Raw genomic sequence first — 17,168 nt, forward strand, 5'->3', positions numbered from 1 at the left:
ATAAATGGTCTTAGTGGCTGTGACTCCAAGCAGGAAAACGGTGAATAATTTACCCGTTTTCCATCTTTATTCCCCTGGCGATCACAAGTCACCCCACAACACAGCATCAATTTACCTTAGTTGTGTAATATAACAAATCAAATGAGTAATATAAAAATGTAAGCCGCAAGAGCAAGACCGAGCACGCTTTTACAGTAGTAACAAGCAACAATTAAAGACTTGTAGGCCGCCAACGGGGCAGTCGCATCAGTGATGACATCACAATCACAAGCCCTATTTCACAAGTGCTTGTGTGTGTGATAGATCCCCTTTACATAGAGTTCTACCTTCAGTTAAAAAAAAAAGTAGATATCGTGACTGACCGTGAAAACTGCCTAACGAAAAACTGGGGGGGGGGGGGGGGGGGAGACATGTCCCCTCCTGCCCCCCTCCAAATTACGCCAGTGTTTAGAATGCAGAATCCAGAAGGTCTGTAAACATCTTAAAGTTCATTATTTACTCTCCCTAATAAGAAATAAGCACAACTTTCCTGTTTCACTTCACCCCGGTTTAAATCCTTTCTGCGTTGACCCTCTCCAGCCCACTTCCAGACGTGTGCTCGTGTGTTGCTGCTGCATGAAAATCTGAGTTCATATTCATCCATTATTTCAACATTACTTTTCTTTGTAAACTTTTTTCATAAATGAAGTGTTTTTTTTTAAGTTTCAGAAAGAAATCCTGCTAGCTTCCCCAGGCAAACAGAGGATGCATGGATCAGGGATTTAACTTTAAGACTGACCCGGTTGAAAGAGGAGGAGAATCTGCAGCAACAAGTTAATAAAGATGTGCTGTGCAGTTGACTTAGAAGGGAGGTCAGTCAAAGCCTATACTTCCTGCCACTCGGTTGTTATAATTTTAATGCTGGTGCGTACTTCGGGGTCCGGCATGCTGACTCAACATGGGATGACTTTGTATATTTCAGTAGCATCAATTCATGAGACGCTTGTTGTCTCGCTGTCGCCCGTAGTGCTGTCATCTATGATTCTCTTCTCCACGTGGTGACTCAGCTGCAGACGTCTACTCAGACGCACTCTTGAAATCACCAGTGAGCAGGGTTGATATTACTCATGCTGAATCAGGCAGACAGAATGGGACGGTGGCCAGAAAAACACTAAAAAATCCCTGCCTTGTATTTAAGGGGAGGTAAAAGGATTTTTGCTGGTTTGATTTGATGAGACTGGATTCTGCAGAAGGATGCAAAACACCTCCGTTATTCTGGTGTATTTTTCAAGGATACACACACAAGAGTGGAGGTCATGAATGTGGAATAGAGATAAAACTGAAGGCGGGCACATAACAAGGCTGCAGCCACAGCCTGTGTGCTTTGTGAGTTTCCCTACATGTGACAAACACTGGTTAATCTCCTCCTCAAATGCAGAAAACAGAAGTAAATAGAGGATAATGGGCTCATTGTATTAAATCTTTGCTCTCTCATGATATGTTGGTGGAGGACGCACAGGGAGAGGACATTTTTCACATTTTTAATTCTTGTCTTTCACAAATGAATCTGTGAGTCCTGATAGCTAAAATACTAACACATCCACCATTAAACTGATGTTTATTGGGGTGGTTATTTTTGCCTTAAACCATTCATCAGAATATCTATTATCTCTTACCTCAAGCAAAAATCATTCTTTCAGGGATAATTTCATGTGGACCAGCCCACACACACACACGCACACACACACCAGCTCTTTGATTTGTCAGGGGAAGTTTTCCCCAGGAGATCCGTTGGCCTTGTTGCTCTGTGATAGGAGCTCGGTGAGAAATTTGTTTGAGGAACAGAAAGAGAAGAATTCAGAGATTGTTAGTTCTCATAAATCAGGTTCCAAACTATGTCGCCAATAGTTTCCGTGTGATGGTAAAAAAAAAGTTGGTTCTGCCTCACAAAGGATGACCCGTTTACACTGGTTTAGTTTCAACTGTTACAGACAGACAAGATGTCTTGACATCCTTGAGTGTTTTTCACTTTCAGTTTTCTTTATAAAACCTTTCATGAAAAGCAAAATCTAACACCCACAATGTTCTTTTCTCTGGACGATGGTGTGGTTGGAGCATATTTATGCTTTTGGAGATTTAAACTCTCATGAGAACAGTCGGTTCATTTTGTCTTACCAAGATTTCTGCTCTGTACCAAAAAATCCTGAAGGACCTTTGACCTTAAAAAGGTCATTCATGCTGAAAACTCCTCTAATGTGGCTAAATCAAAACAGTTTCACAAAGAAGACTGAGCCAAAATTCCTTTATAGCGCTGAATTGTTGATATATTCCAACAAGTGTTGCTATCCAAGGTTTTGTGTCTTGCTAAGAAGGATGCTGTGAAAAGCTAATAAAAGACACAACATTGAGAGCACAGATTATCCAATCCAGCACATCTGAGCTCCTCATAACAAGTAAAATCAATAAAACGCGCAAGAATCAGCACTGAGACTCTTCAAAGTCGAGAAAGCAGTGTTTGAAATCAAATCAATGATAAACAGATGGAGAAAATGCAGGGAATATGAAAAAACTCACTAAAAGGAGATTATGCATTGATGAGATGGTAAGAAGACTGACTCCAGACTGAGCTCAAACTCACTGCATGGCTAATTAGAAGGAAAAAAGGCTGCTTTTCTGATGTTGGTTCTATGTTGACATAAACCGTGATGAGTACAGAAGTCTGGATCCAAACGCAAAGGATTCAGAAAACAAATCAAGTAACAGAAGTGTAGAAACAGATGTTTCTTTGGTAAATTATCCAAAACGCACCAGCTGCCTGCAGGATTTTTTTATTTGTATTTGTAGGAGAAAATCAAAGTCTTAAGGCTGGCCCTCCCAGAGCTCTGACCTAAATCCCACAGACCACCAGTGGATTGCCATGAACTAAATAAAGGAGCATGCTGATGCTCAAATATGAGGAGGAACTCTGAACTTTACTGACTCTGAAACATGAAGGAGTGTTTCAAGGCAGCTAGCAAAAAAAAATAAAAAATCTCATGATCAGGTCTGACATGTCGTCATTTCAAGTCGACCCAAATTTCACGTCTTGAATTTTTTTTTTTGTTGTTTTCACAAAACTTTGGATGTGAAAAACAAGCTTAGACGATTTGGATGGAGGTGTTGCTGAAGATGAGGATGGTGACAATAGGAGAAAGCAGGTGTGGACTCGGCTGCTAAAACTAAGTTTAATAAAAGTGTTTAGATTGAACCAGGATGGAGTAATCTACCAAACACTGAGATTGGTTTAATGCATCTCACCTGCTCTCAACAGGCTTTCAGATTTAGCAGCAGAAAGCAAAAACCAGTCAACTATAATGAGTCCAGTGTTGGGAGTAACGGGGTACAAAAGTAATTAATTACTGTAATGCATTGCTTTTTGCTGTAATGTGGTAATGTAAGGCATGGAGTCAAGTTCCTACGCTCTGAAAGGAGCGCTGGCAATAAAATTCACCTGATTCTGATTCTGATTACAGGGAAAGAAAAGGGTAATATTTAATCGGTACAATTGTCAGTAACGCGGTGATTACAATGCATTTTTAAACCCAGAATCAAGATGTGGGGTTCCTAAAAATTCAAATTGCGGGAAGCCTGAAAAAATATTCAGTATCCACATACAGTAACTTCAGACCTTCACATTCCCAAAACCTACAGGAGGCTACTGTATGCGTCAGAGTTGTAGTCATGTCCCAGTGCAAGTCACATAGCGTTAGTCCAAGTTGAGTCCAAGTCAAGACACGGTACAAGCTAAGCCTTACAAGCTTAGAGCCTTGATTCATGACTTCTGTGACTGACTGCTGTTAGACCCTTTCCATCTGCCGTTAGACTTGTGAACAGCTTATAAACACACAACCATGCTCGTCTTCTGTACTTGACATAACGTCACATTATCGGCCATATTACCGTTACCTGCCTTTTTTATAGCAAAGTTTTATGCTAGTTTATTATATTTTATTCTACTTTATTCTATTTTTAATTATATTCATGTTATATGTAGCACGTTAGTACCGAAGCAAGTTCCTAGTTTGTGAATTGTTTGTTCACTGACAATGGCAATAAACCTAATCTGATTCTGATTCTGTTTAAACTCTATCACCTGATTCCTTTTCAGTTTGACTTGCTGATCTATTTCCCTTTTGTAAATTAGATTTTTAATCTCAAAGGTCTTTCTTGGATAAATAAAGTTTAAAAAAACAACCTTGAGCTGCAGGATTTATCATTACAAAGATATATGTGGAAAATGGGGGCATCTCTTGATGTTGTAACAATAAACTGAAACAGATGAACACATCAGTCATTGGTCCTGATGCTGCTGAAGATGGCATCATATCTTTAACTCTGTTTGGGTTATTTAAAATATAAAAAGCAAATTAAATTTTATATTGAGGTTATGAGAAGAATAGTAGAGCTTTTAGCTGTTTGCTAATATAACCCTTTTGTGTGTCTGTAGTTATTTCTAACGTGTGTTGGCCTCTCCCTGCTGGAACATATCGATGATCCATGATGGGCTCAGCTCTGACGTCTCTTCACATTTAACAACAGGACACTTTAATTGATTCTGTGTAGGATTTTCTCTGCTGTGGTTGTCATGACTAACAAAAATAAATAAATAAATAAGAGAAAACTGAACAATCACCTCCTCTCTGGAGTATTTCTCATTGATTCTAAAACAGACATAACACGATCAATTGTAGTTGTTGAAAAATCTGTTTGACTTTTCAACTAATACTCAGTCACTTATATAACTGCATATACCACTTCACTCTGAGAGTCAGGAGGATTTATTTTAAATCATCACATGTATGCATTTATTCTGACTTGTTTTGTTAAAGAGCAAGTTCAGAGAAACGATTTTTTTTACTTGTTTTATAGAAATACGATCAGTCATGCTGAGTTTCACATGCAGGCTGATGGAAAACAGACATGGAAATGATCAGATTGGAAAAGCCACTCAGATCTATGTCACACTGAAAAGTAGCATTCAGGGACTTACCCCTCTTGGCCTGCGACGGAGAAGGGTGTTGTTGATTTTGCATCGAGGAGAGACCAGAGCATGTCCCAGCTAGTAGAAGCTAACCGTTAGCATTAGCAACCCCACAACACGGCCAACCTCCTTCAGCCTTGTGTAATTTGTGGAGATAAAACATCAGCGTTGCAGAACCAGCTGAGGCAGAGGTAGAGTTGGGTTGATGTTAGCCAATCAGAGGTGAGATATCCGGATATCAGGAAATAAGGCTCCAAATCCTGCCGTCTTATGCCACCCTCTCCTCTGGATAACTTCTACCTCCTGAAACAGTTGCACCAGAGCTTTTTTCCTCAGAGGTTGACTCACACGGCAATTGTTTCTGCTTGAGACCACTATTAATGTGTTGCATAAAAGGAGTGCAGTTGGTCTTTTAGAGCAGGGGAAAGTTCTGAATAATTTTAGGCTAAATAAAGAAACTTCCTCTTTACCAGTTTGCACATTGATGACATTCTCATACAGTAAGCAGTTTCTTCTTTTTAAGACTAAAATGTCTGGTTCTGCTTTTGTTTTTATTTAGACAGCGGATAATGATGGTAACTATCCAAACTTGCTTTTATTCCGCACAAACTCAATTACTGCCTTTTTAAAACATTTTGATGAAAAAATGCCCACATTTACCTCAGTCCTCTGTGCTTCACTTCCATCTCCATTCTCAGCACAGCTTGTGTGGCACTCCATTTTTGTGTTCAGCAAATTGTTTAAACCAAGTGTGGGCAGATGGGGAGCAGCACGTAAAGGATGCCAACTGAAAATAATTTTCCAAAAATGATAAATTAGAGATTTATTATGCAGCTGTAGTTGTTTCCATCAGAACTTTGTTGCTCTTGACTCTTTTAAGCAGAATTATTCTTGTTCAGGAACAGTTCTGCTTTCTTCTTGATTTTTTATAATTAATTTATGTCATTTCTGTTTTGAAGTTTTCATTTGGGTTTTTCCATTTTCTTGTCATCGTTTGATGTCTCCCATGTCTCCTTGTAGTTTCCCTGCTCAAACATTTTTTTGGGGGGTGGGGTTATTAATGTTTCCAGACCGGGGTTCAGCTCATGCGATGCGTTTAATGACTCTCCCCAAAAGTGCTTTCATAATTGAACCATAAAATGCTCTTTCAAACTCAACAATGTATTTATGTTGACCGTGAAATAGGCTCCAAACCAGCACGAGTGATTCTAATGGGTGTTCTTTTCTATATCAGTAAACATATTTTATAAATGTGTTTGCTTATTTTTTACTCACAGCCTCATTTGAAGTACTGTGAGAGCAGATGAAAGTCTTTTTCAGGCTGCCTGTGGGGGTGGTAAAACACTGTTGTGCTGAATTGAATATAGATGAAATTGTCCTAAGATGCAGGTAACATTCTGTTACAAAGAAAACCTACTAAGGAGCAAAGTGGAGCGAGATTTACTGAGGCAGCCATCTTCTTCTATTAAATCTGGTGACAACTGCTGGAATTAATTATTCAGCAGTCTCATTGAAAAGTACCAGAAATATGCTGCATTATTTAAGAGCCGTAAGGAATTTATCAGAAATCTTTTAACAAAGTTTTTTTAAAGCTTAATTGTTCAGCGATCACACTCCATCTATTCAGGGTTTTTGTTTAATGCAGATTTTAAACCTCAGATTCAGGAGGAGCAATGTGGTTTTTGTCCTGACCGTGAAACACTGGACCAGCTGTAAACCCGTAGGGGGGTCCTGGAGGGTGCGTGGGAATTCGCCCAACAATTTACATGTGTTCTGTGGATTTGGAGTACCAGGCCCTCTGATAGGGGCTGTTAGGTCCCTATGACCTGTATGGCCTGAATTTGATATAGCGCCTTCTAGAGTCCTGGAACCCCCCCAAGATGCTTTACAACACAGTCGTTCACGCACACACCTTGGTGGTGATGAGCTACACTGTAGCCACAGCTGCCCTGGGACGCACTGACAGATGCAAGGCTGCCAAGCACTGGCGCTTGTCATGGTGGGCTGAAGTCTCTTAACCCACATGAGAGAATCACACACGGATAAGGTGAGTGATGATATAAAAGTCTTTATTATTAAGAAAAACAAAGAAACCAAAGAATAATAAGAGCGCAGATCCAAAGGGACAGGAAAACGGGACGACTCCGACTATAAGAAAAAACAGAATGGTGTGAGTGGCAGAAACCGAGAACCAGGAAAGTATAAGATAAGAGGAACGGTCTTACAGAGTTGAGCAGGGTACGAGCTGGAGGGAGACGTAAGTCAGGCTGATGCAGGGGTGGAGGTTGTCGCAGGAGAACGGTTAGATCCAGAAAGGCGGGTGAGCGGTGGAGAGCGGAGGCCAGGGAATCGAACAGCGCCGAGATGAAAAACACCTCAGGCAGGCGGCGAGTATCCAGGACTGGGGCAGACAAAACCGCAGATCAGGTTGAACAGACAAACTAGTTTTCAGGTCTCTCTGATTTAGGACAGGATTTACCCAACAATTGAGTATCAGCCAGCGTTGAGGTGTGGGAGCGCTGTCCCTTAAATCCTCTGGCCAAGCTGGAGTTAATTGGCTTCAGCTGCAGCTCCCCAACACACTCACCTGCAAACAATGAATGACAAAACACAGCAGAAGACAGCAGAACCATCACAGCGCCACTGGTTACTTCGACTACCACCAGCAGACAAGGTGGGTTAAGTGTCTTGCCCAAGGACACAACGATAGCGACAATCTGAGTGAGGCTCAAACCTGCAACCTTCCACACCTTTACGGGATGAGCACTTAACTCCTGTGCCACCGTTGCCCGGGTGCAGCCAAGGTGCTGAGAAGACCCATTTTGGTGGCTTGAAGATTGAGTCTCTGCTTTTTGCAGAGGATGTGGTCCTGTTGGCTTCATCAGAATGTGATCTTCGTCTCTCACTGGAGTGGTTTGCAGCCGAGTGTGAAGCAGCCGGGATGAGAATCAGCTCCTCTAAATCTGAGACCATGGTCTTGAGTTGGAAAAGGGTAGAATGCCTTCTCCAGGTCAGGGATGAGGTCCTGCCCCAAGGGAAATAGTTTAAGTATCTCAGGGTCTTGTTTACGAGTGAGGGACAGCTGGAACGTGAGATCGTTAGGCGGATTGGTGCTGTGTCTGCAGTGATGCGGGTGTTGCACCTATCTGTCGTGGTGAAAAGAGAGCTGAGCCAGAAGTCAAAGATCAGTTGATATATGTTCCTACCCTCGCCTATAGTCATGAGCTTTGGGTAGTGACCAAAAGAACGAGATACAAGCAACCAAAATGAGTTTTCTCTGCAGGGTGGCTGGGCTCTCCTTTAGAGATAGGGTGAGAATATTGGTCATCCAGGAGGGGCTTGGAGTAGATCCGCTGCGGCACGTCCAACCAAGAGAAGACCTAAAGAAAGACCCAGGACACGCTGGAGGGACTATGTCTCTCAGCAGGCCAGGAAACGCCTTGGAACTCTCATGGAGGGCGGCCCAGGTAGCTGAGGAGAGAGAAGTCTGGGCCTCCCTGCTTAGGCTGCTGCCCCCGCGAACCGACCCTGGCTAAGTGGCTGAAAATGGATGAATGAATGGATGTGTAGATGTTTAAGCCACAGAAATGTTCTGCTGGGAAAACCGAGGCTTTGAAGTCAAATGCACGCTATAATTTCTATTCAGGAGGAGACTCAACGTTGCTGCTGCTGCACAGGATAAGGTTTCCTATGATCTTTCACTCACTATAAATAAATAATGATTATTTCATTAAGCTTCATTTGATCCTTTTGTCTGAGCTGCAGTTCGTGTCTCCTCAGTCGTATCTGATAGGTTTCCTTGTGTCATGTGTGTTTAACTGCATGCTTTCTCTATCATTTAAATATATTATTATTATTATTATTATTAATAGTAGTAGTAGTAGTAGTAGTAGTAGTAGTATTAACAGATGATATTTTAAACAGCCACTTTACAAGCTTTAAAATAACCATCTCAGATATTCTTCTTTTCAAAACCACACAAGACAGAAATGTGCCACATGCCTTTAGAAGCTTTGTTCTGGTCCCTCAGAGCTGATAAAAGAGCCTCTTTTATTTGTGTCTGTACTGACTTCCATCTTTACATTTTAATGATCATGTGTCACCGTGAGTGACAACAAAGGCAAAACAAGTTGTGGTTGCGTGCGCCAGAAGAAATAGGAGAGGATATTTTATTCAGCATTTCTCTCTGTAAACAATACAACTCCAAAATAAAGTAGTAGAAGTGTCTTTATTGTTAGAATAACTGTCAAAAACACAAACTGTGGCACATCACTCTTTAATTTATCTGCCAATATTTATTCCACAACAAATCTCACCTCAACTTCATAGTGGTGTTGTAGCATGTCTGGAGATAAAACCAACAAAATCTGATTTGTTTAAGTTATTTAGGATGTAAAAGATGCGGCTGAAGTGATGACCAAAGGTGTTTTATCTGGTCTGTGAAAATAATTTTGATCAAAATGAGACAAAGTTTTGAACCTGAGACTATTTAATGTCCCTTCAACACATTAAATTTGCTATTTGGGTGTTTGTTAAAGGTGTGGGAAACTGGTTTATTCCAATACATTTGCAATGGTCTCTGGTACGAATGAATGCCTTGCAAGCTGCACTCGGGGCAAAAAAAAGCCCACAAGTGCTTGGATCAGCACGGACAAGTCTGCAGCGAGTGGCACAACGCAGCAGGATTTGGAGTCTTATTTCCTGATATTTGGACATCTTGCCTCAGGCTTGATAACAGCAACGCGACTCTACTGCTGACTTGCAACTTTGATCTCCACAAATGACAAAAACCTGGAGGAGTTCTGCCGCGTTGTGGGGTTGCTAATGCTAACAGTTAGCTTCTATTAGTTAGGATGCTGGGCGTTGATCAACGACTGTTAAGTGACAGTGGGACATAGATCTGTCAGGTTTTTCTAATCCTAGTGTTTCACCGTCTATTTTCTATCAGAGGCTAAAGCAGGAGATAGGTGTAGGAGACTACTTTCATGTTCAGCCTGCATGAAAAGCTCAGAGTGACCGATTAAAATCAGAAAAAAAGTCCTTTATTCTCAGCTCTTCAACCCCTTTTATTGATTTATTAATGTGATTTTTTTGTTTACACATTTTACTCAGAATTTGGGTGTGAAGGGTTTGTTTGTTTGTGTCTGTTTAATTCATGTTTTTCTCAGTTGGAAGAAAAGTGCTCTACAAATGAAGTCTGACTGACTGATTGATTAATGATGCAGTGAATTAATAAATACTTAATCTAGTGGGACTGATGTTGATTTGTTGCCAGTAAACGCTGCAATAACCTACTTTGCTTTGGAGGATTTTTTATTCTTTCACGATTCATTGAAGCAGTTGTTTAGTTTGGGGAGTTTGGGTTTTTCCCTCTAGGAGTCAACTCAGACATTCCTTTACCACATGGCACTCTCCAACTCCTCCTTGGGAGGGTTTTTATAAACAGAGAGGATATGTGATTCCTCCGTCTTCCCTGGGGTTTCCCCCTCAGTGGGAAGTGTGTGGAAAACCTCCAGAGGAATGCAAGAATGAGGGATCAGATGCCTGAGCTACCTCAGTGGACTCCTTATGACAGCGGAGGAGCAGCTGCTCTACTCCAAGCTCCTCCAGGGAAAAATAAAGCTCCATACCTTATCTCCAAGGTGGAGCTAAAGGGGAATTCTGCTTTTGTTTTTGTTAGATGTCAGGCCAAACTGGTGTCTCTCGTGACCTCAGACAGGGGCACAGATAGGATTTTAAAACTGGGGGGGACAAAGTTCCAATGTACCCTCCCCCAAACACATGCATGCACACACACACGCGCACACACGCACGTACACGCACGCACACACACACACACACACGCACGTACACACACACAAACTATTGCAAGAGCCTTAACTAGAGCTCAGTCAGTTTGTGTAATTTCATCCAATGGTTTACGTAAAAACTAACATTTTTATACGTGTTTGAAGCCATTATGCAGTAGCCTGGCAAGCCAGACTAAATAAATGTATTATTTAGTCTGGCCACGCTCCATTGACGGCTCTCGGTTGTGGGGCGGGTTCTACCGTTGTCTTTTAAATGATCTCCGCATTCCACTGGACAATGAATGTGACATACTCTTGTTTCACTCTGTTGCATCATCCCACCCACCAGGCACATAGAGTGCCCTGATTGGCCCACAAAGCAGATAAAGCTCTGTGATTTGTTCACTAAGCAGATAGAGCACTATTATTGGCCCACCATTATGGACCAATCACAGCTCTTTATGTGTTTGAAACCCCTCTAGAGAGCTGTGATTGGCCAGCCAGAGTCCTGGTAGGAGCTGCTGAGGTTCCAATGGAGCATGCCTAGACCATTCTTTGCAAAGCAAGAATTTGGTCTAGTTCACTAGGCTAATTATGCAGTGGAACGCTGGCAACAAAGCTCTGCCTGTCAACACTATAAATGATAAATGATCCGCACTTGTATAGCGCCTCTCAGAGTAAGGACTCCAAAGTGCTTTACACTACAGTGTATCATTCATCCATTCACACACATTCACTCACTGATGGTGATGAGCTACGATGTAACCACAGCTGCCCTGGGGCGCACCGACAGAGGTGCTCCACTATTTAATTCAGTCATTTGTAATTCTCCCAATCAATTACTAACCAAAACCTCATGCTTTATGCAAAACATGAAATGATTTTCAGCATACCAATCTTTACAGAAAACATAAAAACCCTTAAAAACTGCACATAAAATATATTTAAATAATGAAATTCACTTAGAGCAGTGGTGCCCAAACTTTTCAGCCTGACCAACAGATATTCCTTCATATTTTTACGTTATTTATAAATTTTCATTATATTTGGAAAGTTTTAATTTATATATAAATATATAAATCTCTTTTAAAATTTTATATTTTACTTTTTGTATGATGTGGCACACTTTGACTTCCACACATAACGCATCGGCATCTGCCTCTTTTTTACGGCTTTTTTTTACATTGTCGCTACGTCTGTCATGTTAGCGGTGTTTTACCATCATTTCTACATCCATCCCGTCCCAAAGAAGGTTAATCAAACATCAAACCCAACATTTGGAGCTTGTAAACTCCACACACCTCTCGTGCAGCACCAGCTGCATGATGCTGCAGCAGCGTCAATCTTCCTGGCTGGATGAGTGAATTTCTTCATCAGAGTCAATATTCTGCTTCATAATCAAAGCCAGTCATTACCAGACAAAGTGATCAGGCAACAAAGACCAGACCTGCTGGCAATTATACATTTTATCTAATATTTGCGCTCTTCATGCTGCACGCATCTCCTCCTCTCCCCAACTGGGAGCCTTTCAGCGGGAGGCATTTTTCAAACTCTTAAAAACTCCCAAACTTTGCTCAGCCTGAAGGTTCCACATTTCCACTATCTTCTGGTGTAAAGTAGTAACTTCATGAGGGATCATATTTGTAGATGAGACTTGTTAAAGTCAGCAATGAGGCTTTGGCGCTTTTAACGAGTAAGTCCCAACACTGACAACAACGTACTGAAACTAGAACCAACATGCATAAACAAACAGATCGGTCCCGCCTACTTACACTGTTGGGTCTTTTTTTAATACGCAGTAATCGTTGTTTGCCTTTTTCGCTTCATCCTGCATCCAAGCAGCAACCACTTTGGCGCCTCTGGAGTCGGTGTTTGTTTACATCATGCTGCATTCAATGTAATTGGAAAAAGGAGCTTCAAGCGCTTAACCTCCTATTTTGTTTTCTTTCTGGCCTTAGTTGGGGGGGGGGGGGGGGGGGAACAGATCGGGGTCGATCTGAATGCGCGGGGGGGGGGGGGGGTCAGATCCCCCCCGTCCCCCACCCTATCTGCGCACCTGACCTCAGACAAAGGGTTTCATCACCTTAATGATGGGGGAGCCACCTCACCCACATGGGTGACCTGGGATCTCCTCGGAGCCAGGCCAGGAGGGAAACCTTCATCATACACGAAAAAAAAGTCATTCTGTGATCTCAGGGGTTTACTTCCCAAAAGCTAAAGTTACCTCTGTCTACAAATCCTCGTTGATCCAATTTAAAGTGCTTGAAATGTCAGTTAATGTGTTTATCTGTTAATTATTGCTGAACAGGAGAAAACTAAGTCCCGGTTTTGAGAAAGATGTCAAACACCAGTCTTCATTTTGAACAGGCCCAGGAGAGCCTGACCCACTTCTTTGCATAATTTGTCTCACTGACATCTCCCGTCACTTGTGTCTTTTTCTGCTGCTGTCTCCATAAATAAATTCAGTTGACCTAAAAAACAAAAAAAAAGAAAGTTGACTTCTGGCTTTTCCTTTGTCCTTGAGAACTCTGATGGAATAAAATCAATACGGACCTACAGGATTTGACGGAATTAGCTTGTTGTTCGCCCTGCTTTAATACATCACACACCTGCAGACTCTGAATGAACCTATTGCACATCCCAGACTGAATCTGTGTTGGCGTCGATGCCCTGAAGTCTCTGAGAGCTGAGATTGATGCTAATGCTGATGCACTGTCTCAAGTGTGGCTGTTGCACTTTGCAATTTCCTGAAATCCAACATGTTTATTGTTCACGTTAGCCCGCGGGTGAGCTTTCTGCTGCAAATTCCAATGGGATTATGCTAGTTAACTTGCTGATTAGCCAGGTATCACACATTGTAAACACGTCAACATGTTTCTATTGATTACACGCTCCTGTATGCCTCGGTGGAACTGCCTGCATGCTAACAAGCTGCTCAAGCTAGGCCCCTTAATGGGGGCGTGAGAGGGAAGGGGTTGTATAACAAAAACAATAAGAGATCAGCAACCAGATTTGGCTACAAACATAAAAATTTGATGCAAAACTTCAAGTCAAGAAGAATAAACCTGCAAAATTGACACAAACCTTATGATGAATTTCAGTTCTCCAACATTAGAATGGAAACAGAAACTGTGGGACAATAAAGGATATCTGGCCTCATTAGGCTATCCTGGTAGAAGACGCTCTCTTCTGTCACAAAAACAAAACCCAAAGAAAATTTCTTGCTGCGTTTCACATTTTATTATTCCACCAACTTTCCCAACACTCATGTCCAAAACGGCAACATCAATTCCATCTTTGTTTAACATCTTTGTGAGAAGTTGTTCTGGTGCTTTCCCATGAATCTTCTCAGGATTTCAAAATCAAAACATCCTCTCCACAAAAGAAGCCATTATTTGGAAAGCGATCACTGGAGTTGTTTCATGGTTTCAAATGAAGCAGTGGGACTTTTTTCAAAATGTAACTCGTGTGTGTGTGTGTGTGTGTGTGTGTGTGTGTGTGTGTGTGTGTGTGTGTGTGTGTGTGTGTGTGTGTGTGTGTGTGTGTGTCCACTTATAAATACAGAAAGTCTTTTGACAAAAATTAACAAAGACCCACTATAACTATTAAAATACTATGCATGGAGGAATGTGATTTAAAATATTCCATGAATTTTAAACATTTCTCATTTTTAATGCATGTCTAAAAAAACGCAACACGCAGAAATCACGTCTATTCGTTCCACACAATTTTTGCAAGTAAAAGTGTGCTTAGACTATGAAAATGAATGTGAATAGTCATAGATAAAATTATTAATAATCAGGAAGCAAAATGATCTAACTTACAATCTATCCACCTCATTCCTGGGCCGGCTCATGCAGAAACGATGATACGAGCAACATCTGGTGAGATACCGGAAGTAGCACAGAGCTATAGATTTGCATGCTAGTAGTAGTTTATTTTAATATTTCAAGAGGATTTAAAAAACTATTTGCCTCCAAAAAATGTACTGGTTCAGCTCGGGAACATGTTGCGCTGGTTATGGTTCTACTAACAACCAGAGAAACTTAAATTTGTGGCTACAAGAGCGATGTTTGAAACATGCACCTCGAGCTAAGAGTGTGACTGCATTCCACTTTCACTGTACATCAATGCATAAATTAAAATATAATTAAAAAATGTACACATAGACTTTAAGCTCTAAAAATACCTTAATTGAATTATGCTTTTAACAAGCAGACAAATTATTAAAATAGGGCTCAATGTTTACCATTACACATTATCAAATGCATTGAAAATGATCGTTAAACCTATCGTAATAAATGCAATGCATGAACAACCTGCTGTTTGTATTTCGTCTGATGTAGAAACTAAAAGCCAGGCTTGGCAATGAGGGATTAACCCCCAAATTCCACTACCTCCGCTCCACTCCGCCCCCGCCTTCCGCGGCCGCTCGCTTCCCAACTCAATTTTTACTGGTAACCGCTCTACAACGGCTCCGCTCCGGTGCGGAGACCTGAGGTGCGCAAACAAGCATGCGCGGGATTTTCCAGATCTTGCGATACAGTCCGAGCAATAAACGCGGAAGTTATATCCAAACACCCGTTGTGTGGGAGAAGCATCGAAATGAACTGTTTAATCTGCCCATCATTTGTGTTGCGAGATCAGCAGTGTTTGGATCAACAAAGTGTGACTACTTTGATAGTAGAAACTGTATTTATGGCTTACTTTTGTGCATTTAAAGTTCAGCTGCCATTGATAGTTGTTAAAAGTTGTTAAACCTGTGCATATGAAACAAAAAACGCTTTTTGTTTATCGATTTATTGTGAAATAACGGAAGCTGTGCTTGCTCCCCTTCCTGTTGGGCGGTCGTGATTCCTGTCCATTTACTGCGGAGGTGCTCCGGCGTCCGGCAAAAATAGGATAGATTCTATTTTTGCCGGACGCCGGAACAGAGGGCGGAGCACTGCGCCGCACTGCCGCAGCACGGCCGCAGTAGTGGAATAGCTCTGATTGACTACAACGGGACCGATTTTGCTGCGGAGTTCGTGCCGGAGCGGAGCGGAGGTAGTGGAATTTGGGGGTTAAGGCTGTGACTAGGCTCTACGTCTGCTTTAGCGCAAACAGATCGCATAATCCGCCTATGTATGCCATGGAAACAAAAGCCCAACTGGAAGTCAGTCGAATATTTCACGCACAGGCTCATGGGGGTTAGGAATATGGTGGATAGGTCTTGTTAAAGAAAAAATGGGGGTGGGGCCACAGGGGCATTGGCCTCTGCTGATGGATGCAATTCCAAGTTGAAACACAAGTGGTGCCAATGAGTCAAATGGGAATTTACAATCAAATCTTGTGTGAGGATTGGAAGAATACTTGACCCCCTTGATGGCCCTGTGCCCAGAAAAGTCCTAGCTCCGCCACTGAGACAGAATCATGTGCTGAATAAAAGCCAGATAATCTGTGGTCTGTGGCTTTATTAGCATCAGGAGGTGAGCTGTTTAAGGGATGACTGAGTAATGCATGCACATCCTAAACAGACCAAAGGAATATCATTAAACAAAAGCAACAGTGCAGCAGAGTGCACTGCAGCATCCAAGCCTCAAAAGCTTTTATCTGCATATGAATAGTGGGCAAAGTAGATCCATTAGCATTTGAATGAGTTGAAATGGAGAATCTGAATAAACAAAAATGCTCATTCAGGACTTTTACTTCCCGTGAAAATTAAAAGCAAGGATGAGAAGATCAGGAAACATCAAGGTTGAGCCTGAAATGTATTTTCTGTGGTTTGTAGGTTAGTTGTCATGACATACTTAACAGATGCATCAGCTCCTCCAGAGACTTGTGCTGCTAAAAGCAAATCAAACAAACCACAACAGAGAGCAAACCTAGAAGCGGCGCTGCAAAGATGGAGAAGAGATTAGTCTCAAGATTTGTTTGATCAAAAACCAAAATGTGTTTCGTACATTTCAGTGGATGCATTGCAGTGTAGTCTCAGATCAAAAACAATGAGTGGTGGTTGATCAGACAAACTCCACATGAAGCTCTTTTAAAACGTGATTGTGTGAGGAATGCAAAATGATTTGTAAACTTTCAAATGCTGCAAAATGGGACTTAAATTCAACATAACTATTATCTGTCCATATACTTCATTGAAATACATATATTAAATACATTTAATGGCAATAGATATTCTTAGGAAAAGGTCCTGCAGACATAAAAGATTCAGGGTAATCATCATTTTCAGTAAGGATTGAGCCTGAACCTTCAGTTTCTCCTACATCAGTGATCCATTAGGTTACAGGTGTGGAACTGTACATTGTCCATTTTAATACTCTGCTTTTATACAGATTTAGTTAATTTTCCTCCATTTTTTTCTCATGCTTCCTTCTTAAAGGTTTCAG

General features: G+C 41.4%; 1 long non-coding RNA gene across 2 annotated transcripts in view; it reads left to right on the plus strand.

The window, feature by feature from the left end:
- Positions 1 to 17,168, plus strand: part of LOC139063640 (uncharacterized) — a 28,132-nt gene that overhangs the window by 1,316 nt on the left and 9,648 nt on the right. The gene's annotated exons all lie outside the window — the stretch shown is intronic.

Source organism: Nothobranchius furzeri, chromosome 17 (assembly GCF_043380555.1).
Source record: "Nothobranchius furzeri strain GRZ-AD chromosome 17, NfurGRZ-RIMD1, whole genome shotgun sequence".
In the NCBI taxonomy this organism is placed as follows: Eukaryota; Metazoa; Chordata; class Actinopteri; order Cyprinodontiformes; family Nothobranchiidae; genus Nothobranchius; species Nothobranchius furzeri.